The 27118-nt window shown below is 37.9% G+C and overlaps 1 protein-coding gene and 1 long non-coding RNA gene across 3 annotated transcripts in view; one reads left to right on the top strand and one right to left on the bottom strand.

The window, feature by feature from the left end:
* GABRA1 (gamma-aminobutyric acid type A receptor subunit alpha1) overlaps positions 1-876 on the bottom strand; it is a 42817-nt gene extending 41941 nt beyond the window's left edge. Inside the window, exon 1 of one of the 2 annotated variants that reach the window (XM_065030067.1) lies at positions 514-876. The gene's annotated coding sequence lies outside the window, so the exon portion shown is untranslated. Of the gene's footprint in view, positions 1-389 lie in introns of both variants that reach the window. The other variant, XM_065030068.1, reaches the window with a different exon arrangement.
* Positions 1-27118, top strand: part of LOC135575421 (uncharacterized) — a 72365-nt gene that overhangs the window by 1741 nt on the left and 43506 nt on the right. The gene's annotated exons all lie outside the window — the stretch shown is intronic.

Here is a 27118-nt window from a genome sequence, read left to right as displayed (position 1 = left end):
GTGGGAGAATTTCAGCAGCGCCCGCTGGAAGACAAAAAAAAAAAAAAAGAAAAAGGGAGAGGGGAAGAAAGGGGGCATTCTGATGCATTTCTGACCCCCGGTGAGAGATTTGCCCATCTCCGAGGCGCAAATCGAGAGTTGTTTTCCTCCCGGCATTTCAACTTTGTATTTCCCCCTCACCCTGAGAAAGCCACCCCTCCCATCGCATCGCCTCCCTCAGAAAGGAAAAAAAGAAAAAGCCCCCAAACAAAAAAAAAACCTTTTCGAAGCGACCGGTAGAAATCAGTCCACGCTAAAAAATAAATAAATAAGATGAATTAAATGCCCATCGATCGCTGCGGATTTTCAAGCTGGAGAAATAGGAAAAAATCAGCCCGACCCGGCGGTACCTGCGGAGCGAGGGGAGAGGAGCCGCCTGCGCGCCTGGACGCGGTGCCCGCCGCCGGGAGCGCCCGGAAGGGTGCGGGGTGTGTGCGGGTGTGCGCGGGTGTGCGAGCGAGCAGCCGCCCTTACCGGGAGCCCCTCGGGCGCGGGTCCGCGGCGCCGCTGCCGCCTCTGCCGGTGCTGCCCGCCCGCCCGCGCGGAGGCTGCGCGGCTCCGGCTCCGCCGCTCACTCCGCCTCGGCCATCGCCGGTGCCGCCGCTGCTCCGCTCCTCCGGGTTTAGCACCCAAATTTCTCCTCCCAATATTCTGACCGCAGCTATACAACAAAAGCTTTCTCTTTACCAAGACAGTAGTAATACGTCCCAGGGTAAACCGGATGTGAAATAGGCTGTGACTTCATGCCAGAGAGATTTTATTTTAGAAAGGAAGGTGGTACCAAGCTCTCATCTAGAGACCAATCCGCCCATTTTTTATATGCAGCACAATTTAACTTCCAGTGCTCTCGCCCTAATCCCTTTCTCTCTAGCTGCAGACTCAAATCCTTCTACAATCTGCAGCGTTATTATTTGGGGGGGAGGCTGCACGGCTCGGGGGGGGACGCTGCACTGAGAATCTTTAGACACTTGCAGTTTACAAAACAGTCTATTTGAAGGGTCGTACATTAAAAATATAACCGATGTACGTTAGCGTTCAACCTTTGATCAAATATTTAACCAAGGCATAAATATGAATGAAGGCTACCTAGAAATGTAGAGGATGCAGCACTACGCGTGTGTGCCTGCAGGCGGTATATACCTATAGAGACCAGGCGATAGCCCATGGATGTAACCAGATGGGGACAGTGATGCTGTGCAATCGTAATTAAAATTAAACTCAGGTAACACGCATTTTGGTCGAGACCCTTAGGAAGCCCGCTCCGGGACCCGGTGCCTCAGTAGGTGCCACGTTTGCCCGGACCGGGCCCAGGACTGTGCTGAGGGCTATGTTCGGGGGCTGTGTTTGGCAGCTCCAGCCCCTGGTCCTGCCGCACTGCTCTCCCACCTGGCCGCGGGGGATCAGCGGCGGCACAGCCCCCGGCCCCTCGGAGCCCCACAAGGGACCAGAGCCGGGACAGCCCCGCGCCCCACCGGAGCCCGCGGCGGGAGAGACGCTCCCGGCCGCCCCCCAGGCCTGGCCCACCTGTGGTCGCCGAGAGGTTCTGCGTGAAGTTAACGTCAGTGTAAGCCCCCCCTCCCCACTGACCGTCCTCAGGTGTGAGCAAGAGGCGAGCTCGGCATGTGCTGATACTTCTGCAGAGGAACAGGAGAAAGTTAGATGCATCAGGTCTGGAGAGGTGTGGGGTGTGTCAGGAGAGCATCATGCAGCCACTTACCTGCCCACCACAGGTTATCGTGGCTTTAGCTCAAGGCACCTTTCATCAGCTCCAAGCCTTCTGCAGAAATGTCAGACACCGCTAATTGCCATGAACACAACATGGTCAGCTGTCTTAGCTCTGTTTAAAGCTAAAATGAACTGCTCAGTCAACAGTAAATGCTACTTATAAAGCACTACCAGCATCCATGAGGTGCAAAACATCCTTATATGCACCTACTGCATTTCAAATACTGTCTCCTTTCCCTCTTCCCTTCTCAGTGCCATCACCAATCCAATTTTGCTTCCCTCCTATGACGCTGCTCCAAGGGACGTCAAAATCCATATATTCATATTTTGTCACAGATAACCTGAATTGGTATCCTGTGTTACAGATAAACTCTCTGTTGTGAGCTTTATACAGATTTTCAAATCAAGTATTGCACGTTCTACCCATCCTCATGAAATACATTATTTGTTTGTCTTTGTAACAGCCTGAGAAGGATTTGAGGTGACCCAACAAACCAATGACATTCATAGCTAAGGCTGGCAGTAACTTCCAAGGTGGCAGTTATTTTGGATAAGTGCCTGACTTACAACAGTCTAAATACTGCAATGATTTCCCTAAGCACAAGGAAAATAGAAATTTTGTTTATCAAAGTCCCCTAGTGCACCAAGTTCCTCCAGTCATTATGATCACTATTAAATAGCCACAGGTTGTTTTCAAGACTTGTGATGGGCTTTTTGCTTAGTTTCTTGACATTTTCAGTGTAGTTCATCTCATTTTGAGTCAAGGTTGTCAGCAGTGTACAGAAAAGTAAGCAACAGAGAAACCTACTGACTTGCCAAGGGAATTTTAAGTAGTGATTTTTCAAATCACTAGTGTATAGACACACTCTTAGAGGCTAGAGGGATTTTCCAGATACAGAGTGTTTCCACCTGCATTTGCTCTTAGCTCACATATTTTACTGATTTTATTCTTGCATTGAAGCATGAGACAGTTTTGCTTAAGCAACAAGTAAGCTGAGGTCCTCAGCTGAGTTTACAAAAACAGCACAAGGGATTTTTATTAAAGTACATGGACATTGTGAGGCTGTAAAACCACTGAGATTCCTTGCCCTGTCACTAGGGCATTAATTGTATTACCTACAATGACCATAAACTGTTTTTTCTAGATTAATAATAGAGGTTTGCAAAAATAAATAAATGTTCAACATAGCTCCAGTATTTTTTCCCCTTAATTTTTCATGAACAAATAGATTATAAGTACATTTGCTGTATTTGTGTGTCTGTGATAGGTAGCTAGACAGATGGGCTGAAAAGTGCATGATTGAATGTCTACAGGTTCATGTACCTCTGTTCTCTAAAATCCAAGCAAGCAGGCAGCTGAAGTAGTCTCAGAACCCATGAGACATAACCTTGCATCCTATAGTATTCTTCTTGACTTACTTATTTTAATTAGTACATAAACAATGACAACAGTTTTTATTTTAGTGAAGTGTCAAGGGTTATACAGGGTGGTCTTTGCCTCCATGGACACAACTGCCATGTGCCTAAAGTTGATATATTTTTCTGAGTTCTCCCTGGGTGAAAATATTGACCTAAAACTGGAAGCTCCTCATTCTCTCTCTAATTCTCATCTGCTCAGAAAGTAGGACAAAACTATTTTTCCTCTATGACTGAGATTTCTGTCCATCAGTGCTCACATGTAACCCAGATTTTCCCTTTTCTTTTCAAAGGCTGTTATCACAGTTATCATATCATTCCATAGTAAACGCTAAAAATATTTGGATGTATTCAAACAAACAGGCTGTTTTATGATGGATTGTGGTAACAAAATAACTGTTTTTTTCAGGAAAAAAAGAAACCCTATAAAAGAAAATATAATTTGTTGTTACCAAAAGGAATGCTCTTTTGAAGAACAAGTGCTAAGTGGGGGATACATGTCTTGCAATTCTTACTTTTTCCCTTTCTCATCCAAATTCCACTCACCTAATCCAGACACCACTTACGGTAAAGCATTTATCAAATAAGTCCATCTGTGGGTTTCAGGCACCTAACTTAAGAGGATGACTTTGAGAACCTTAAGCTACAGATAGGAACGTGTATATTACCAGGAAGTCTTAGGGTCATTTGATTCCATTATTGAATTAATTGTTCAAATAAGAAAGGAAAAATGCACTTGAACTTGGCGTTTCCAGGTAACTCAATATTAGCTGATATGCATCTCACTGCATGCTTTTTCAAGCCAGCTTTATGCCTCCATAAAGTTTTCAAAAACAGGCTATGTCATTCAAGTTGCAAGGTAGCGTAGCGCTAAATCCTCTAAAAACAATGTTATTAAATCTAAATGGTCAGCCAAGGCAAACTTGGCACAGCTACTACGTGCAATGCTTTGAACCTCGATGTTAGTGCCAGTGATTAGTAGCAATGAACTTAAAGCAATTGAATCCTATCTTGGTAAAATATATTTATTAAATGATGTATTGAAATTGACACAAAGAAAGATTTTCAAAGTAGTTAGACCTATTTTTGCTTTTGAATTTCTAGTAAGCACTTTCTGAAGTCTGGTCTATTCCTTAGCTGCCTACATCATTTCTCAGTATATATATATATACACATAACACACAGAGTATTTAAATAGGTCACCAGGGAAGAATGTGGGGTTTTTTTCAGTGTTGTGTTTCTTATCATTTTGTTCTTTGTGTGTACAAAATATACATTTTATTTTAGTTTAGGAGCATATATAAAACAACTGAAATTCCACAGCAGAATGCTTTGACACAATGTGTCCTGAATACTCAAGGGATTTGAATAAAACAAATGAAACTCAGAGATTTACTGGCATACAGCAGATCAGATAAAGAATTAAAACAGAAAGACCATCTGCTCCAAAGCTTTGCACTCCGTTATTTACAAGTTCTGCTTGTGTGATTAAATGGAAATATTTTGTTAAATATATGATTTGAATTTGATTTCTAAATTAATATGTTTCAGAAATATATTGATTTTGGTAGACATAACAAAATTCAGTTGCTTAACTTCTTTTTTTTTCCCTTTAATTTAGAGCCACACTCAAGAAAACAGTATATACAATTGTCAACTACTGTTTTTATAAAAGGCAAGTGTTGATATATAAAAAAAGTTTCCTCTCATTATGCCTCTTTCATTTTACAGTAAGATTCTATCTATTGCCTTTTCATCTTCAAAAAATTAGTAGAAAGAGAAGAACTTCCACAAAAATACAAACAAGAATCTTCAAGAAAACGAGTTGCACAATTTTCAAAGAGTCGATCTGATACAATGCCCATTAAAGACATATGAATGTTCTTTCTAGATCTGTGTTGAAAATTGAAAGTGGCACTTCTTTGAACCTGTTATCTATTAAAAACAGAATAAAGATGTAAAATAGCTGATGCCCAGAAACTTAGAGATTAGGATTGTCTCTTGAATTTTAAAGTCTCTAAATACCATATTTCAAACAGAAAATGCAATTACTTACAAGTTTCTCGGACTTTCTAAACCACAAAGACAACAACTTACTATGCCTTGCCACGCTGTTGTCAAACATCACCACAGAATTCGACCCGTAAAGCCAGAAATGGAGGATACTTTCCTAGATAATAACAGGATTTCTTGTCTGATGTCAGACAGGAAGAATGGGATAATAATCTGTTTTCTACAAAAACCACTGTGGAATTAAAGAAAACTACCAAAAAGAACAAAGGTCACAATCAGGAGTTTGTGGGGATTACAAGAGCCTGGTAAATCCAGTGGTGTTCCTTGACAAGATCTTTTTCAGGAGGCTTTTCCTGCAACAGCTGGATTTATCTATAGTGGAATACAAAGCCCGTATGTGTTTATCTCCTGTGCTCTAACTCACTGCTTCTGAGGAGGTGAAGTCTTGACTAGAAATCTACAACCTCCTGCAGCTTCATAGCACATTTCATAGAAATTCAGCACAACTTCTACAACCAGGAAGCTCTCCCTGAAAAAAAAATTTAAAAAAATCCTAAAATCAGATATGAGAAAAATCTATGTAAGCAGAAGATCTAGATTATCCAGAGTTCCTGAAGGTTGATACTTTTTTTGCCTTTTAAAAGTTTATCTAACAATGCAATGCTCAGTGCATTAATAAGCCCTTGTTACTTATTATATGTGGATAAAGAAAATAAGTGACTAAGAAAAGAAAGTAAGAAAAGTAAAAGAAATATTTACAGATATAAGAAACAGTAAAATACATTTTAAAAAAATTAAGAAAAAAAATCAGTAGGGAAAAGTTCAGCTCACCATTGTCCTAATTTAAATATGTGCCTTTAGTTGAACTAAAAGATGTAGAGTATGAATATCTTAGTCTAAATTCAGAGAGATGCTTAAAACATGTTTCAATTCATCCTAATTCAGCCAAACACTGAAGAATCTGCTTGATGCCACAGGTCATAAATATTCTTAAACTTAAGTGTGTTACACTAGGCTGAATTTTGCTGCTTTGGAAACCGAATACCCTGCTGACTTCTTAGGTGACCTTAGATACATTTAATTTCTCTCCCTGTCTTGGTGCCTTTATCTAGACTGAGAACATTGTAACCCGTTAAGTTCAATTAGCCAAAATTCCTGTAGATTTCAGTGACACAGTTCCAAACTGAAGCTTTCCTGCAAATACTGTTCAGAAACCACAGAAAAGCTTGCAAAGCAAAGGTAACACACACATTCACTTCTCAGGTGCTGGTTCCCACTGTCATTTAGCACAGTGTTTCATTCACCCATTTCTTCCACTCCACTGCCTTCCTCACTTCTTAGAGATGGTGTCAAGGAGGCTTTTCAGATGATTTTATCTTCTAGCTGGACACGCTGTGTGCATCCTGACTGCTGCTATTATTGCATGGAGATGTACTTAGTCCATTGCAGTACCCTGTCTAAGCACTCTTGTGTGCACGGTCCTGTTCTGGAGTTTGAAGTCTGCCATAGTTAGAGCAGAGTAAATGTTTATGTGATATTCAGATTTTTCAATTTATTTTTTGTGTGACCTGCCTAGTGCTAAAAATCCAAATGTAGTCAGGCATAGCAAATATAGATGAGGAATACACTGGGACTATAATTAACAAAGTGATGTTGTAATGGCACAATGATTTTATGCTTAGATTTTGCACTCATCTCTTTTAAGGTCCTTACCCAAAAAAAACTAACACAACACTACTGCATTTCCCCCATTTAAATTATTCATGTTTGGTTTTATACTTTCTGAAACTACAGAGACAAAAACCTGTGTAATTTTCCCAGAAATGCTGTGCTTGGACAATTAAAGGTCCAGGTGTTTACATTTACAGGCAATATGAGAGCAGAGTAGGTTACGTGTAAGCTTTCCTCTGGCTCAAGGCTCCTAGTTTGTATACATATGGCTTCTAATGTGGGTTCTTCCTTATTTATTTTGTGGTTTCTGTTGCTTGTTTTTACTGTTGTAGGTTAAAACCTGATTTATATGTTTTGAATCTCCTTGCAGAGCCCCCAGTGTTAGCCAGGCAGAACTGAAGTTGATGTTGGCTAGGGAGCTCCTTGATGAACTTCTGATTTTTTCTTGCTCACTGTAACATACTGATTCAACTACATTTCCTATTATATCTATTTAATTCACAGAAATATACCTCACAATTGTTATATTTATATGCGAAACTTCAAAAAATGGAGTTGGCATTTACAATAGTTTGCATATGTGGCTGTATTATATTAGCAAATTTTTGTTTTCATTCAAAAGCAGCTGAAATAATTGCTGGTCTATAGGGGCAACAGACTAAGTAATTAAAAATCAATATTTTCTGGACATTACAATGAATGTAATGAATGTGATATTTTAGTATGTAATATTATTACATTTGTAATAAGTGATATTTGTAGCATGGATATCAGGATGCACTTTTACCTGTTTCATGATTACATGTACCAATATTAATTTGTTTTTCTTTTGGAGCTCAAACTATTACTTATGAAAATTTTGAAATGTGCCTACATAAAACCAGTGCTTCTTTAGTCAGTAGTTGCTCTGTACAAAGAAGTATTGAGCTTTTTCTCTTATTTACTGCTGCTAATCAAGAGCAAAGCACTTGAGATCAGAACAATATTCAGGCTATAACAGTAACTGGTGTGAAGGGGAGGGAAACTACTTTTTCACTTGTGTTAGTTCTGCTGTGGGGAAAGTAACTCTGTATTTTTGAGAGTAACTCGGTGGCATAGTTGTGGAACCTCCTTCTCAGTTACTACTATCTACCCTTACTGAAGGGAATGAGAGTGCACAGGCTTTGAACAAAATTATCATTAGCAATACATGGACTGACAAGAAAGCTGTCTGACTTTCTCATTTTGTGGTAAAGTAGCAAGTAAATGAGTCAACTTTGTTTGAAAGTAAAACTCTGCTTTGCAGATCATTAAAGGCAGTGTTCATCCAACCTATCTTCAGCTGTGGCTAATTAATTAGATTTCTCAATTCTCATATTGATGCCATTTGTAATCAATAGTGATAAGATGACCCTGTTTACTTTTCTAAGTGATGGTTGAAATTGCATGAGCAATTTTCTGTAGAGATATATCCTGTTCTACTAGACAATACTAATAAACTTGTAGTTAACAGTTACATTAATAAATGATTGTAAAGTCAGTCCCGTAAAATATTGCTGCTGTTCTGTAGCAGTTCTGGAGGGTTGGGGTTTTACAGTTTTTATTTGTATCTGATCAGTTGAGAGTTCAAGAAAAATATCCAACACAACAGCATTTTGATACTGAGGCGGGTGTGATGCTGTGCTGATGTCCTCCATCTTCTTAGGACAAAAAAACCCTGTTAATATTGACATATGAGATGACTTGTCAAGAGTGAAAATACTTTCCTCATTGTAAGCTAAAAGCAGTGTTATTCACTAACATTTGTAGTTCAAGTAAGAATGTTGAAATGCCTTGAGTCTGTATCATAAAGCGATTGGCATGTGACATTTCTCTTAGTAGTCTGTAGCAAAATCTTTAATCGTTTTGTAGTGGTGTAATGAACTTACCTATTAGAGATGCCAGTGACCCTATGTATGCAAAATTTCTAGTATTTTCCTTGATTATGTGTAGTGATTTGATCTAGTGTCTAACATACATCAAAGATGCTTTGCCTTGGATGACAATAAAAGAGACAGTGATACAAACTAAGCAAGTGGGATAGTGAAAGAGCATGTGCCTACAAACACAGCTGGTTAGTCAATACAACTGTAGTTATTGAAACCACCTAATGTTAGATACTTCACAGACAGCAACAAGATAGGGTTTAGAGCTGGAATCCCATAAAGAAGCAAAATAGAAGGAAGAAGTAAATAAGATCTTCTGAAAGCATAAAGTTCAATAGCACAAAATATCTACCATACAAAGTAAGGTCTATCAAAACTGCAAATTTTGTTGTCATTTAGGAGAATCCACCAAACTTGCTTATGGAAATAAATCTATATATCATTTGTTCTGTCATTCCCACATTTTTCTACCACATTTTTATTCAAAGAACAGAATATGCATTCTTCATACTTTTCCCTACATAGTCTTTCTCTGAACTTTTTTTTGTTTTATCTTTTTATTGTTCTTGAAATTGAATAATATAAGGGAAAAAATATCAACCGCCCAAGCCACTCAATAATTTTTCTCTGGCTTTGAAATACGTATTCATCCAGCATAATAATTTCTACTGTCTAATGCTAAAATTTCTTTTTTGTGGGTATATTGTTGTAGACACGGACAAGAGTAGGTAACATGTTATAGTTAAGATTTTTCCATTGAAGCTCAAAGGTTTTTATTTTCCAGGTAGCATAGAAGGAATGCCCATATTTTAGAAATTCTTGCAATCTAAATGTTGAAAAATAGTCAAAATAATAATATATTTCAAAAGCAAACTTGAAGACTTGTTTCCGTGAGAAGTCTACCACTTTTAGGGTAATAAAGAGAGGATTTTCCCAGCTGTTCATGCACATGTGCCAATGTTGTACGTGTATTGTAGGAAAACCTCATTATGTCCTACCAAGGGAAGATGTGAGGAATCATCTTAATCCTGAATTCAGCAGAGCATCTGGGCATTTGTTAGATACTTCTGAAAGGTATTCATGATAGGGATTCAGAAATGGGATAATTAAAGCAGCAATTGTACTCTTGATTGCTTCTTCTGACCTGATGAGTACTTACTCATAGTAGCAGTGTCCACTCTAGAAAAGCACTTGAGTCAAAGAGAGATAACGAGTTGCTGAATAAGGCTAAAAGGTACATTTTTTTGTTAGTGCTTTATTTGTGTTGTGTGGCATTTTGAAGCAAATCTGGCTATTCCTGTTGGTTGCAGTTTGGCTTATATTAGGGAGAAATCTCAGAACATGGATATTTAAATCATTACAAGTGAAACAAAATCAGGTGTGTATCCAGAATGCCTTAGTAGCTCATGGATATTCAGCCCATGGGGACAGTCTAGAAGTAACCCTCTCAGAACACATAAAGGCTGGGTGCTGATCCATACCATCAGGTGCTTTTCTCTAGATATCTCCATCTACTGGTTTATGGTACTTGATAACGCAAAGCCAGCCTATGATAATTAGGTACTGATCATAAATTTTATTTTGTATTAATTCACTTTAACTTTGCTGTATATTTGGGACTGATATTATAGATACTATGTATGCCAATACCCCTGTCCCCCACCCTCAAAATTCTTCTAAGGGGTAGATGTGTATATAACTGTGTATTGTTATGCTGTACACGTGTTTCCTTGATTTAGAATATTTCCTCCCTGCTAGCAGTATCCTATGAAGCTCTGTTTGTTTGGTTTTGGTGTTTTTTGTTTTGTGTTTTTTTTGGGTTTGTTTTGGTTTTGTTTGTTTGTTCCCCCGACATCCTGCAAGAATAGGCGTTGGCTGTATAGAATAGCCAGTCTTGTTTGCATCATCACATCTGCTCATTGTCCTAAGTGTATTAACTGAATAGGATTTTCAATAGGGTCCTAGTATCAGTTTCACTTTTCCCTTCCCTGCTGTATGTTACATTTTTATGTATACGATTAGGAAAAATAAGATAAATCATGCAGATTTATTGAGCAAGTACAGCTGAGTAATCTGGGCAAGACTCCTTTAATTTGTTGGGCTTTGATTTTTAAAACAACAAAAAGTACCTTTTACAAGCTTGAACTGCCTTGATAATTATTTAAACCAGCAGAGTCAAATACTTGGAAATGTTGGCCCATCCTCTCTAGCAAGTCAAGGAATTTATACCCATGTAGCTCGTTCAAAGATCCTTTTGTAGAAGTAGGAGTATGGAGAATATCCTGTGAAGGATTATGGAGAATATCCTGTCAAGTCATTTGATATGACTGGAAAGAGCTGGAATCAATATTTCCAGTTATAGTTGTCAGTGTGTAGTGAGAATCAGGACATAGATTCAACAGCAGAATAAAGAGCTTCCAGTACAGTTTAAACATTATAGACCATTATCAGAAATAAAATGGAAAGCTATTGTTGAAAGCTAAAGAATTACCTAGCTTTTTCTTTATTAACATTTGCATGATTCTATAAATCCATTTATGTAATTAATTAATGATTTATTTGCATGACTTGGAATTCTACCCCCTCATGAGCTGCTCTGCCATGTTCTGACGGCGGACTGGTGGAAGGCTGGATTTTCTTGTCCTCCCTTTGTCTCCTTAGAATTATGAAGAAAATACTTTGATTCTTTGAAAAAAACAACCCCCCAAATGCTCCAGCACCTGACAATAAACATTGGTCTACAAATGCTATGAAAACCTCTGTTGTTAAGTATGTTGGCAGTGCCACTGAATGCATCAAGACTGCCTACTGGATATTCCTGTGTCTTTTTAAATAGAAAGACTTGGAAAAAGTTTCTCAGATGCTCTGTGTTGGATATTGGTGTAAGGGTTCCCCATCCCCTGCCCCACCCCTGAAATCTATTGGCAGAACTTTATATAAATGGTGAGATAATTTCTCTTTCTGACCGAAGAATCATTAAAAAAGAATCAACTACTACAAGAAAAAAAATGAGAAGGCCATTCATTTGTATTTTAATTTATATATTTCAATTGCTTGTTTAAATAATTCAAACTGGGAAAAAAAAATAGTTTACTCTCCAGCAAATTAATTGTCTAATTGTACAAGCTATTGTCAGACTAGGACCTATTCTTGAAAGTAATCTGCTAATGACACTGTTTAGAAGTAGAATGTTTCATTAAAACATTTCATGATGTCAATCTGGTTTGATAGGGCTAGATGCTACAAAGGTGTGCCTCTCCAACTCATGGACTTGAGTAGGTGCATCCGTTTGAAACTTAGTCAAAGAAATACCGGAAAACAGTTCTGGATTGACATAAAACTCAAGTTTACATTTCTGTGTATAATATGACAGAAAGGGTTTTAAATAGAAAATTTCTTCAACCTTCTAGAATATTTATTTTATGTATATGCTTAATTATAAATTTATTCACTAGCACAAAGTCAGTGTGAAACAGTATGTTCTAAAAGCTCAAGATTAGAAGCTTAATTTTAAGGTGTTTTTAGTGAAGAAACATGGGTTATACAGTTTCACAACTGCTAGTCTGTTTTTCTTTTTTAAGTTTTGAGTTATTGAAAATATTATTACAAAAGAACATACACTAAATTTAATTACTGTTATATAGTGAACAATGCTGATTCCAACAATGAACAGAAAAAAAAATGCTGATTGGAAAAATTTGTGTACTAAACCAAAATTGCAACTTAGAGTACCATTCACCCAAATAGATTTTACAGTTATAAAAATAAATGGGTTTTGTAATTAAGGTGAATGCATGACTGTTTCAGTACACCAACACCTTTAGAGCTACTTCTGTGACAGAAAAGCTATTTAAAGGACCACTGCAATGACGAATGACTGACAATATGGAGCAGTACAGAAGGGACCTCATTAGTTTTTTACAGGAGGAAGGAATTGGAAAGCTAAAGCTTTCAGAGGGCAAGAGTCGGGCAGTGTAACAAGGAAGTCCTTATCAGAACTGTGTCTGTTCACCTACTACATAGCAACCATTGCTGTTGAAATTCAAGTGAGAAGTGTCTTAAGATACTGTGGAGAATTGTGAAATGTCTGTAAAATGTCGTATCCTCACAGAAGTATCTGTTACAGGATTTAACTTAAAAATGCAAAGATGCAGACAGAGCTGTCCTGATAATGAGTAATAAGCAAATAATTATTTACTATATGGCATTCTTGTTTGATAGTAATGATAGTATCATGGCAAGAATTAAATACCCACATCAAATGTTTTTTATGTCACTCATACAGAAGAAATAACTTGGAAGGCTTTTCTAATGCAGTAATTTGGAAGCTGTGCTTTCCAGTAGCTAGAGGAGTTGTTAAGCAGTAGTAAAGATCCAGAACTGAACAGGTATTTCAGATAATTGTATTTAATCTGTATTAAAAATTAGCAAAAAAAAACTCCAAATCAAAACAAACACACACCCCCACACAAACCAAAACAAAAAACCAAAAGCAAACAAAACAATACCCCCAAACAAACCACCAGAGAATTAGACTTATGTTGAAGGTCTTTAAATTTGCTAGGAAATGTGCTGGCTTCTTCTGTTACAGCCACATAAGAGTTTGTCCAGCAGAGTGACAGGGGACAGGAAATTATTAGGAACGTACAACAGGCAAAATGCCTTCAACTTGTCTTAACACAGATTTGTTGCCATGAAAGAAGACATTTTAAGCCAATGAAAACTGTAATGTTTAAAAGATTCTGAATGGTGAATTGTCACCCTTTCTGTCTCTGACCTTCAAATATGGTATCCACCTGTATTCTCTACTCCTTGATAGTTCTATCAGGCTTTTTAGTGCAGCATACAGCAGTCCCTGTTCTCAGCAGGGGAATTTTATGCCCTACCATCTCCAGCAGGACGTTTTCTTTATTTTTTTGTCCTGCCTCACCAACTGACAGCACCCACAGGATTTGGTCCCAGCATGGCCCATGCTGAGGGGTTTGTGCTTCAGCAAAGAAGGAGGACTCTCTACCCTTGAGCTTGTCATAACAATTGTGAAAACCACTTGTGACAGCTGAGAGTGTACATACATTCATATTTATGTTTGAAGCGTACAACCATGAGACAGAAACTTGCCAAGTTAAAGAAATTTTGTAATCAAAAGTGTACCAAGACAAGGCTTGCGCAGAAAAGAATAAGCAGAGCTGTAACACCACAGTAGGAGAGCCAAGGTGAAACATAGTCTTGATGTAGCTCTTGGTCCTTCCAAAATATGGGAAGATATATATAACTAAATTATAACATGTGGGTCCTTATATACAGTTGTTAGACCTCTAGATAACACTTATGCTTCCAAATTAAGCTGAGAATACATCTAACCTGGATGGGAATGTAGTGGAAGATTTGTCAAGGTTAGTTAAACGTAAATATGCTCAAGTGACTTGCACCTGTTTGTAGAAAAAGCACACACATCACACCAATTGTTTTACTGACCTTGTGTGCTTGATGAGTAGAACCTGTGTTAGATAACATAGGCCTGTGAGAAACTCTCGGCACCTTATCACTGTGTCTGAGATTCCTGCTTTCTTGTGAGAAAGAGCAGGAGACTGTGCCTGCCTGAAGCCTTAAAATACAGGCGGGCTCAGCAGGCCCAGGGATCTTCCAGCAGGGCTGAACTGACCAGAGCCTGCATCCCCGCTTGTGTCACCTCTGCCTGGGAGCTCAGGTGCGACTTCGGGGATCCCCAGTAGAGAGGTAACTAAAATAACACTTGCTCTTTGCAATGCATTTGTGGCCTCTGGCTCTTCTTGTGAAGTATCTGCGTATATGTACACAAACCAGCAAAACATTTTGTGGATCTCACTGTAACAAAACATGGAGAATTGAAAATCAAAGCTGTCAAATTTGTGTTAGAAAAAAATTGCAGTACTGATAACAATAATCTGCATCCATCGTTTTTGTAAACCATAATGTTTGTTATAGTCCTCTACAAAATTTGTTCTTTTAAAGAGCATTAACATTATGTAATTTTAATGCATGCATTAGATTTTCAACTCCTAGTCTTAATCTCTCAGCACCATTATTCAACTATTCATACATTTAGTTAAATGTTTTCTCATATGGGGTTAGAGAGGTTTTAACAGTAAGTCATGGATGAATTACAGAAGCAATTGAACATTCCAAACATTTATTTACATTGTGACACTTCAAATGAACTAGGAATTTGCAACTGTTTTCTTAGAATAGAAACTACTCAAAGATCAGCAAGGAAATCAATGTTTCCCAAATTCAGAGCCATATCATGAAAACTGATAGATATTTAGCTATTCCAAAGGATCAAGATTTTATCCATGCTCTGGTTTTGGTGGCAAACTATAGCTGCTTTTATATCTTATGTCCTGTGTTGTAAAGGATCTCCCTAAGTCAAAACGTGGGGAGCTCAGTAAGTTCTATTGATCTTGGATGCTTATTAGGCAGAGAATGGGTATGCTTTTGCTCTTAATGAATGCAGTTATAAGTGTTATTCCTGTCTCTTGGCCTTTTATGCATATTTCTTGTGCCAGAATTCAGAGGAATTAATATAGAGACTTGCTTGGGATATTGGCACTTGTCTTGTTCCTACTTCAAAGCACCTTTCAAAAATCTGCAGAAGATGAGCACAAGGCATAAGTAGAGAGATAACTAACCTTCCCAGGAAAAATGAGTGTGTCTCTTAGGAGCAGCTTTTATAATTTTTTTAGTAATAGAGAGCTATGAAAACACATGCACTTGAAATACACTAGTTTTTCTTCAGTACCTCCAAAATTTCAGATCATACCTTCTAGCCTTAAACAAGACAAGCACTAGCATTAAATTCATCCTTATGTTTTCCAGAAAAATTAATATACTGTGTCTACAGTTTGCTAATACAGCTTCTGACCAAATTAGGCACTGTAAAAAGAAAGCAAAACAAAACAAAGAAATCCACCACAAACAAGCAAAAACAAACCACAGAAAAACCCCAAACAAAACAACAACAAAACCCAAAACAAATAAATACATGAGTTTATAAAGCAGATTCTTTGTAATCTAAATGTAGTCTTTTTAAAACAAGTGGAAAAAATCTTAAAAAAAAAAAAAAGCATATCTTTTTATTCTATCAATACCAGGAGAACTGATAACAGCCACATCCTATATCATGATATGCAGCCAATAAAGTCACTAGGCAGGGTTAAAGCACAGAGGCTGACAGACAACATCAAAATTCATTTCTGTTTCTCTTTGTTGCACATTTACATCTAGAGAACAAGAAAACATCTTTTTTACCTTAGTTTTTCTTGCCGTGATTTCTCATGTGGCTGCTGTATTTCTTCCAACTTAAAGAAAAAAATTCCCTTCATATGTAGTTTGATAGTGTTGACTGTCAATACCTGTAATTTATATGTAAAGATCTAAAACTTGTGTGTATTGGCAAACTTCTTCAGGGTACTGTTTTTCATTAGCTCAATGAACAAGAGCTACGTTCTGAGGATAATATAGATGAGATTTCAACAGGAAGGGAATCGTGTCACATCTCTGCCCTTGATAAGATACCAGATGTCTGTTTGATCTTATTCCTTGTAAGACTGGTTCATTGTATCTAGAAAAGCTGAGAAAACCTCTGCAAATTCCAAATTCCAAACCTGGAATTACACATTCAGGAGTCTATTTCTGATAGGATGCTCAGAAACAGATTAATCTAAAAGTGTGTGTGCTCTCAAAGCAAAACTGAGCAATTCTTTCAATGTTTTCTGTAGCTAAAGAACATTATAGCAAGGAAAATTCTCTCACTTGTGCTATTCACTATTGACATACTGAATGCTTATATGTATATGTATACGTATACGTATATATATATATGTAATGTTATTGACAGCCAAATGGCCAAGATGCTGCCACAAAGGCTGTTTGCAGCTGCTACTTTATGATATCTGTTGTTTAAGTGGTACAGCTCCCTCTCACCCTGGGCTGCACGCACGGTGCAGTTGAGAGTGCAGGACGCATCCTGCAGCAGCTCTGCTCCTGCGGCCAGGCAGCACAGCTGTTGGGAGCTGTTGCACACTGGTGATGTCTGAAGTGTGAGCATATCCTTAGCATTAAACGTCCTTGTGGATGCAAAAGCTGTAACACTGAAGAAGTACTGCAAAGCTACAGATGAGTTATCTGTTCAAGAGTTTCCCAGTCTTGTAACCTGAGGGATGAAAGGGGAGCATGTTTCTTCTGAAGCAGCTCACTGGTTTATGCCCCAGGGCCATGTTTCTTGTTTGAAACTTGGCAGTGGTTGGCAGGTCCTGAGATTCCTTCAGTAAGGTTAAAGATGTAGTTCCAGATTTAACTTCACTATTGTGTTTCTAATTCTTATTTCTGTATCCAACTTTGAGCAAGCATTAATACAAGGCTTTTGTGAAAAATGATGTTGTCTGTAGGGTTCTTCTCTTTAGTTGACTTGCATAGGCATATTCACAGGGAAACTGTTTGTTCTGGGCATATGGTAAGACTTGGATTAAAAACCTCTAATAAGTTTTCTGGTGGTAGATGCCTCTAGCAGCATGCTGGGGCATACTAGCCTTATTTCAGAGAGACTCCACTGATGAAACTTATAATGCCGTGTCATGACTCTCTAGGTCTTGAAAACTTTCCAACCAACTATGTCATTGATGGAACTGAAATAAAGAATAAAAATGTTCACTGACATCAAAGGCAGACAGATTTGCCTGTTTTGTTTTTAACTCCACTTAAAATATGAAGACAGCCAAGATCACGTGGGAGGGTACTATAATGTAGTTGAATCCATTCTGGAAGCAGGTATTTACAACAAAGGTGCTAGAAAAAGAATTTCCTATTCAAATGAATGTCTACATACAAAAGAACTTTCATTTTTGAGTCTCGTTAGACCTTCTGATGAAGTGGACTTGTATACACTGACTAAATGTACTGCAGAAATTGTAGTGGGACTGGGTGTGGTTGTGTAAACTGAGTATCAAAAGTTGCTTATAGTCATGCTTCAAACAGTGTTGAGATTGTTTCTTTGTTTAGGCTAAATGTCGTGTTAGACATGGCAAGTTCAAATAAAATTTGAATGTGTGCCTTTTGATTGAGTAAACCTTTAAATGTCTCAGAGGTTCTCCATTATTGAAGTTACATTAACATAATAAAAAGGCAATCTTGCATGTATACTTTATCGTTATAAAGCATAAGCACTGGTCTTTTTTTAAACTTACAATTGAATGTTCTTTTACATAAACATTTCTTTACAGCACAAGAGCACAACAATAATAAGTGAAAATATACCCGCTAAGACAGTCAAACCCACACATCTGCTAACGCATTCTCTTTGTAGGAATAAGTGATCAAGTTAGGGTTTGTGTTTGAAAGGTTTTAACAAAACTTGCCATTTAGCTTAAAACAATTCTCTGTTATCTCTGAATTACCCTAATTAACCTTTTCCCAGCATTAGTAAAATGTCATTAAATTATATGTTAACTACCCAACTCTTTATGTAATATTCCTCTTGTTAAAAGTTATGAGTAAGGATTCTGACAAAGTGATTTCTAGCTCTCTCCATCTCTTATGAGGCCATGCCATTTCGTTAGCAGGCTGTTTACTCCAGGGATGGTGACATAATAGATCTACAGGAGTCCAGGGTAAGAGTTCATAGCTGTAGTCAATACAATTCACTTTATAAGTGTGTTAATCACAATGAGGAACAGTCAAGGAAGACTTTTTTTCTTGTGTTTTTACTTAAATTTGAGTACTGGAGAACATTCTTAAAATGCAGTAAAATGTAAACATTTTCAGAACAGATCTGTTCTGGTACCTGAGTAATATTATTCAAAATAAAAGAAAGTGCCTTGCAGATATTAGTGTCATTGGTCTAATCACACAATTAAAGATGCTGAAATGCAAATGTATTTTTCAGGATGAGATGCAAATGACATAATAAATAGATTGAAATTGGGCTGTCTATAATTAAAACAAAACAGAAGTCTTTAAGTGCTTCCCAATTTTAGTCAATGGCCAGGTAGAAGTGTTCAATTTGGATATGAAATGCTTATTGCTTGATTCTGTGATTATAGAGTACGATAATTAAAGGCTGATGAATGATTTATTAGTTCTCTTAAAATATATACCATCACTTTCAGTTTAGCTTCTCCTCCTGTTCACTTGCTGAGCTAACTATAGATTTGAAGGTTTGGGGGCTTTGCCAGAGATTGTATTGTCTATATTTATAACATTTTAAAAAAGATATCAGTCAGTATTTTAAAAGGTAGTTTTCATTAAGCTTCTATTCTTTTCTCTGCTAGTCTCATTCCTTTTCTGTGCTCAGCACAATCAAGTAGTGAAGCAGGAGACACCTACAGTGTCTGGATGTTTTCCATCCGCTGCTCCTGTAACTCTTGCTGTGCTGGCTGGGACCCCTCAGCAGAGCCTGGAGGGGACAACCCCCTGTGCTGCTCCTGTGCTTCTTGGTGGCTGAGTTGCATTATTTCTGTGCAGCCAGCTTGGCAGTACTGGCCTCTGGGGCTGATGGAACTCACTCACTGACCTCAGAACTGAGCCGGGGCCAGAGGTGCGCATGGGAGAGAAGTCTTTCCATCCTAATGACCAATATGGCCATATTCTTCTGGGCCTTTGGCCTGAAGCATGTGACTTATTTAAAGTATATAAATAGTTCCAGTGAACTCAGAGGAGCTGACACTGAAGTATTTTACTAAACTGAAACATCAACCTGGGTATTCTCTCTCTTTGATTGTCTGCTGTTGTTTCTGCTTATGTAATGCATTTTTTTAATTAGTTAGATCCTCTGTGCAATGTGAAAGATAAATTACAAATATGAAATTCATAGCAATTGTGTAAAGGATTTAAAATATTTAAAATAGTAGTTAACATCTAACAGTATATAATCCATACTGTACGACAAAGTGAGAAATGGTTACTTCTGTTGGGATGAAATTTTAGTAGCTCAAACCAAATTGTGTCATTAAATGAAATAATGGATTCTGTTGTACTGTTGTGCATAAAAGAAATTATATTCAGAATCTGTACTTTGAAGTGGATGTGGACTTGCAGGAGGTATGTACACATGTGTATGTATGTGGATTTATCAACATGTATTTTGGTCCCATTTTATATTTTTGATGAATTCAAAGCAAACTAATATGGCTATTGATCTTAGTAATGAGTACTGAATAATAAAAATAATTCTTATGAATTCATATCATTTGGTATTTATAGCTACAGGTCAATTGTTTATTCATCTTTAACCACAAGGAAACCCTTGGACGCAGAACCTTTGGGACTAACTGTAAAGAAAGTCTCTTCTCAGTGCAAGAAAGGGAAGCCACTATAATAACTTTTGATTATTAGTTAGCTGTGTTTTTTTACCGTTCCAGAAACTGTAGCTCATATAGGGAAATCTGAGAGGACTTGGCAAATTATTTTGGCACTTTAACACTGCTAATTATCAGGCAGAAACTGAACAACAGAGTTGTCAGGTTTCCTTCTAATATTTCTTACCCGTAAAATGTGACATCCAACAGGAGTACTGAAGCCTAATCTACAGTGCCATGTGTAACCATCCGACCATTGGCGTCTTCTGTACTGGTTTTGAAGTGACAGCATGTATCTGTTTCCCAGGACTCACCTTTCCCTACAGAGCCGGTTTGGAGCGGAGGGCGCTGGCTCTGCAGCGATGCGCTGCTGGCACGCCAGCCAAGGGCAGGCACAGGGCAGGCACCTCAGCCTCTAATCAGATCTGCCCTCCATCAAGACGATGGAAGGGCTGGATGCAAACTCAGAGGAGTTAATGGAGGGGGTGTAAAAATGTCCTGGCTCTGAATACATTCCACAGGGAAAGGAGTAACAGGGAATCTATTTTGCTGAGAACTGCTTTATTTTAAGCATATCTTAAGGAGAAGGCAAAGCCACTCAGCAGACAAACTTGCATGGAGTGCCCTTGCTGGAAATGTTTATGCTTCTTCATAAAGGGATGCTGTGCATGCTAATATGCCAGTGCAGTGCTCAGCTCTTGGAGCTGGGTAAAGCGAAAGAGTAAAGACCTTGTAGGGAGGTTAATCTCCTTTGGGAACATTGCCTTTGAAAATACCTGCCATTTGGGGCAGCCTGATACATTCCGAAAGCAAAAGATTTTCTCTTTAGAAGTCTTTCCATAAGCCCCAGGGAAAAGTTATTTCTAGCAGGGATGATTAAGCAGTATCCAGAAAAGGGTGCACTCCATCAGAGACGGGGAAGTCAAGCCTACCTTCAATTTGGTGGTGGTATTTTAACAAAGGGCTTGTAAGAGCCCCTGAGAGAGCCCTCTGGCAGAGGCAGTGTTGACGTGCAAGGTCTGAAAGACCTGGGCTGGGGGATGCTCATGCAGCTAATGGCTGCTCACACCGGTCCAGGACATTCCTGTTTCTCTCGCTGTTTGGAAAGTATTTAAATTCACTTGGCAGTCTAAGCACATGAGTTCTTTTTGAAAGAGGTTAACTGCTGAAGGTTATGCTGTGCTTTTCATGAAGTCACAGAGCTTTAAGTGTTAAAGAGTTCTGGACAGTAAAACTACAAGTAATTTCTGCTGACCATAGTCCACTAGAAATGTAAACTGGATTCTTCCTTTTAGACAGGAATAGTTTACAGCAATTCTGTTAATCCATTCGGGGAGGGGGCGGGGGGAAGAAATACTGCAGCTGCTTGATTTCTTTACTATGTATGAAATATTTCCTACTTCACCTATTTTTATTTATTACTATTATTTTATGTTAGAAAGGGAACAAAAGCTTTAATCTCCAATCTCACTTCTCAAATATTTCTGCATGGAATGAGAGAATAGAGGAAACGATGAGTGGCATTATGGCACATGTTTTGCTACGGGTATTGTTTTAAGATGGAAGCCATTTTGACAAGCAAGAATGTATGTTTGTACAGTGTTTATAATTAATTAATTTAATCCATTTCTGAACAGTATTTGCCCTGTATAGTAACAGCTTGATCTGCCTTGAAATACATAAAGCAAGGGAAACAACAGTCTCAACATTAATCTCTGGAAAGTAAGTGTTATTATCAAAATACATTTGAGTTTCATTTGAGAGTTATGAATTTTTGGGAGGAGCATTTTTGTTTGCTCTAAAAGGATATTAAAGCAAATAAGGAAGATGGAATCTTGCATTGGAAAATTAGTCTCCTTGGAGAATAAAACTTCCTTTTGAAAATGGGAATGTTAATTATTAATCACCTCCAGAGACTATCTCCTGGAGTTTCTATGAGTTTTTCTTTATTTGATTATATACATTTTTGACTGATTAACCAATTTTTTTGTTCTTCTCAGTCATAAATAGAGAGAGACACCTGCTGATTAAAGTGGAATTTATCAAGCGTAGGACAGACTCTCTTGACAAAGCAGTTTAAAGAGCAGAGAAATAACAGGAACTGATGCATTTAAAGATGTTCAAAACATAAAATAGTTCAGAGGATTTTTTTTTCCTCAGTCTCTCACATGCAGACTTATTGAAGACTGAAAATTTCCAGGCAGAGTCAGGTTCTTATTTTTTTTTTTTTTCCTCAGATTTCCTAGTTTTCTTTAAAGAAACTGAAGATAAATGGAGGGAATATTTTTTTCTACTCCATCCCAAGTTGTTTGTGAGTCTCATATTTTTCTTTTTGATAACATTGTCCTGCCCAGCAAGCAATACCCTTCCTCCCAGCCCCAAATGATAGCACTGATTTTTTTCATAGCTACAATGAAGACCATGATGGGCTCTGTATGACCATGTGGGCTGTCTCCAGGTGACTAAAGCTAATGTCAGAGGAATGCTGATGAAAAGGGACTCATTCAGCACCCTCTTTCCTTGTATGATTTATGCTCTAAGTCTGGTTCACAGCTTAAGCAGTGGGGTTGTCAAATACTGAAAATATTAAGTGCACTGATCTGTGGGCTGATGTTTGACTAGTCTTTGAGAATTTTTCTCTAGGAACACAGTAAAGCCCAAACGGCAGAGGACCTACATGTTTGGCTTTTTGTTGTTGTTGTTGGTGGTGGTGGTGGTTGGTTTTAATTTTCACATATACTATGATTTAGTCCTCATATGAGAGGGGAGATTTTTTCAGGTCTGTTGTTAATTCTGTAGCTGATAGCTGCCAAGGAAGCATGCTTGTACAAAGGGAAAAGGTATGAGATTGCTTTTTCCACTATAATTTTCAGGGTTGACTGGCTAGTCCTGTCATTGCCAGAAAGAATCAGTGTTAAGACATTTGGTGAAAGATTTGGTTTTTACTTGGTTTATAACAGCTATCAGGACTGTGCCAGTCAGGGTTGCCTTGAATACACTGTGGAAGCTGGAATAAGGTCTGACACTACACTGTACCAAACCTACCATATGGATTTGGAAATCATAAGGTAAGGTTTCTTACTAGAGACCGATTAATAGAAAAGAATATCTTTTAACCGGGAACGTATTTTACTTCCTTAACTGGACATATGATTTTTATTGTGCTATGGGACTAAGATCAGATAAATTGATCTGACTTCAACAAAAAAGCTAGGAAATGAGACATTAAAAATACCACAACTCTGTCTGTTACTTACATCAGCATAACAAGCAGTAGTGGTCAGTACTAAACATATTAGAAAAATGACTGGTTCAAATCCCTCTTGCTATAATTCTGTTATACTGTCTGCTCTGTATTTATTACATGCAGTGGCACAGCAAGAAGTTGTCTTTTTACTGCAGCAGACCTTCATCTGCTTTGAATGTTAAATCATTTCAGAATAAACAGAAACTGAAATGACTGAAGTGAATGTAGCCTGCTGAAGAATTTTGCACTAATGATTTCTACAAAGAGAATTCAGCCTTGTTAAAAAGTATGTAAACAGTAAGAAGCAATTCTAAAGCCCTCTGATGTCAATTGAAGCCTTTCTATTTCAGAAACTCGTATATATTTGCTTTAGAAAAGCAGCTTCTCTACAGTGGAATGCTCACAGCAATTTCAAAAACAGCAAAGCAATTAGTTTTCTTAGTCTGGGGTTGCTGAGGCTGTGTAAAAAGAAAAAATATCAGACATACCTAAGCAATGGGTTGGGAGGAGGAAGAAATAAGGGTCTTTCATATCAGAAAATCAAATTCAGCTTTCAAATCTCCCAATGAATCTTAACCTGTAATCTAACGTCAAGTCATAAAAAGAATACTAAATTTGCTGTGTCACTTAGTGATCTATATAGTCTTTAACTCATGATAATAGTTCACTTTAATTGCCACAAGAAATGAAAAATGAGCAAATATTTAAATAAATATAGCCTATCATGCTGCATCTTTAATGTGAAGATAGGGTTATCTTTCCTCACACTTGCAAGGGACCATCTTATAACTCTATGTGTAACTTGTAGGATTTTCATTATTTTTATACTGTGTTTCTAGGAATCACACTGAACATAAAACTAGTATCCGTAGTGTACAATACAAAAGATCTGAGGCCAGTGCTTTAAACTTAATGGCCAAACTCATTTAGTTCTCTCTAACTGCCCTAGATGAGCACAGTGTTGCCCAGGCATGCTACAGGTATTCTTCTGAAAGGAACAGGGAGTAATTTTATTAACTCTTCACTCAGAGAACACTATTAATCCTTAAGGTGGAAGGGACTAGTTGGTTATAACACTTGATACAACAGGCTTTTCCTCCCCTTCCTTTTCCGCTTCGTGACCCGTTAGTGAAAGGCCCTATTTTGTGACGGTATCTGAAGCACGTCCTACCTAAAAGGCACAAAAAAGACTTCAGAGAATGGTGCTTATTCCTGGGAGAAACGAATTATCAGAAATATATTAATGACTAAAGCTATAATGGAAGAGACAATTCTCGAAGTAGAAAGAAGTCTTCTTCACTTGTATTAGGAATAAGCAAAGGAGAGAATGAAGGAAACTGTCTGGTAATCCTCAGCATTCAAAAAGAGTTATTAAAGTAGTTGTTCTGGGTCTCTCTAACGCCCTGCATAGGCTGTGGCTTCAGAGGTGCACAAAGCTGAGACTGTGGACTGAATGTTTGGGATTTTTTTTCCTCATTTGACTTCCTATCAAACAAGTGCTACATCTGAGCTGGTGAGCTAGAGTACCTCACATCCTCATTTGTAGGATTTCTAGGAGTCTAAACTGAGATGGAGCTGGCTGCAGCACACAAGGTGAGATGAACCTTGCACAAAAGAGCAGACATGCCAAGTAAGTATTCAGCCCAAGCGCAGTACTGCAGCTCTTCTGCCATAGGAACAAACATTCTTGTGAATAAAGTCAAATAAAGATTTTTGTAATGCTCACAGATGATGGAAATAGAAATAGGATTTCTTAAATAAAAAAAGTTGTTGCCCAAGGCAACCTTTTATTAGCATTTTTTCTCTTGGTTCAGTTCAGTGAGTAAATTCATTGCTAATGGTTCACAAAGAAGTTATTGCAACACATGCTTCCCCCCTCCCAGCTCCCCAAGCTACCTGTACAAAAGGCTTGTCTGGTGCTCATTGACGTGTCTTTTGAAATGCCCATCTTCCATAGTTGACACAGAGAGGCTAAGTTAGTGCACAGTGCATCTGCTGAGCCATAGTGCCTTATAGCAGTTGAGGACAGAAGTACCCAAATTGTGAATTTGTTTCCATTGTATGCTACTTAACATAATAATTGAAAACTAGATTATCCTCTTCACAACAACAAATGCCTTTTTTTTGCTGATAAACCATTTTTAGCTGAAGAGTCTAGAAGGTCCCAGATGTTACGCTTCCCACTTCTTTAATGTAAGATATTACATAATGTATTTGCCTGTCATGCCCTTGAGAAAGGACTTCTTGTTCATTGATTGTTTACAGAAAACAGAAATGCACAATTCTCTGACAATGAGAATCTGACTAATCAGTATGACATTTGCAAAAGTAATCACTGATTACAGAAGGGCATGTAAAGATTGAGCTCAAACTCTGCTGTTATACAATATCAACACATCCAGCAGAACTATATAACTTATGGGGAATTTTTCCAAATAGTCCAGCTTATTTTCAGTTTTTGAAGATCTCTATAGATTTGTGACTCTTTACCCTGTAGTTAGTTTTGAGAGGGTTAGATTTTTTTCTGTAGTGTTTCCTCACCTCTGTCATTTCATTCATTCCTCTGGATGAGACTTGGACTTGCCATTGAGTCTGGCTGAAAACTGAAGGTTTTTGCTAAGCTGATTGGTGCTGTGACAATATGCAAAATGTAACCTGCAGCTCTTGTATTTGTTCATGTGTTGCACAAGTTCAGGAGTTTTCATTGGTCACCGGTGATTATTCCGCTCCCCCCAAGTAAAATAAGCAAAAGGATAAATTCACTTATATTTGTAATGCAAAACTTATCATGGAACTGAAAGTTTGGCTTAAAATCATCACTTTCCTGGCTTAAGGATAGGTTGTTAAGATTTGTATCTCTAACTACAGGTTTATGGGTATGATAACAAAATATTAGTGGCCTATTTCCTTCCTCTAGACTGAACACAAAATCTCTCAAAGTAATTAATCTTTATGAATTTGTATTAACTTCATGGGAATCTGGAAGCAGAAAGAAAAGTTCTGAGTATCTGACTATAGCTCTGACTTACTGAGAAGCTCAAACACTGAAACCTTGCTTAAACTAGACTGAAATATGATCAGAACTCAGTCCATATCTAATATCTAAATGGCAGCAATAGCATTAGGTTAGTTCCTCAACTGCCACTCTTGGCAGAACAAGATAGGTTATGTAAGGTGCTTTTGCATAAATGCACAGTAGGAGATAGTGGAAATTCAACACCTTTAGGGGGTGACCTGGGAAAGATGATCAGAACAATGTATTTCATTATTGCAGACTTGCATTGAGTGTTGGAAATTCAGAAGTCAAGAATGATTTCATTCGTAGTTCTACTGTGCAGTTCTAACATAGTTGATTTAACCTAGTCATGGCTTGATTTATCTGTCTGTACAATGAATGCAAAATTGACCCAAACTTCACAAAGTTATTAACAGACTTAATGCTAGATGGGAGTTCTGCTTTTTCCTCATTTTTTCCCCCAAGAGTCTGGCACTGCCACTGGACAGGAATAGTGTTTGCCCTTTTACAAAGTATTGAGCCTTCTGTGGTAATGAAAGAGTAGAGAAAAGGACAGTTTTATCTCTGTTCACTTGCTCTCTTGTGCAACACTGCGAATATCATAAAACCTGTTTTTTTCTGTGTATTATTTAGAAAGAATTAAGATCTCACTGCTGAAGAGCAGTAGGGAAGGGCAAGTGATTCTGTTGATATAGCTGTCAACTTCAACATATTAAAAGGTTAAGAACTTGAGGTATTGCACAGCAAAGATTTTTAA

Source organism: Columba livia, chromosome 14 (genome assembly GCF_036013475.1).
Source record: "Columba livia isolate bColLiv1 breed racing homer chromosome 14, bColLiv1.pat.W.v2, whole genome shotgun sequence".
NCBI lineage: Eukaryota > Metazoa > Chordata > Aves > Columbiformes > Columbidae > Columba > Columba livia.
Note: the sequence above shows the minus strand (reverse complement) of the source record. Positions and strands in the feature narration are given on the sequence as shown.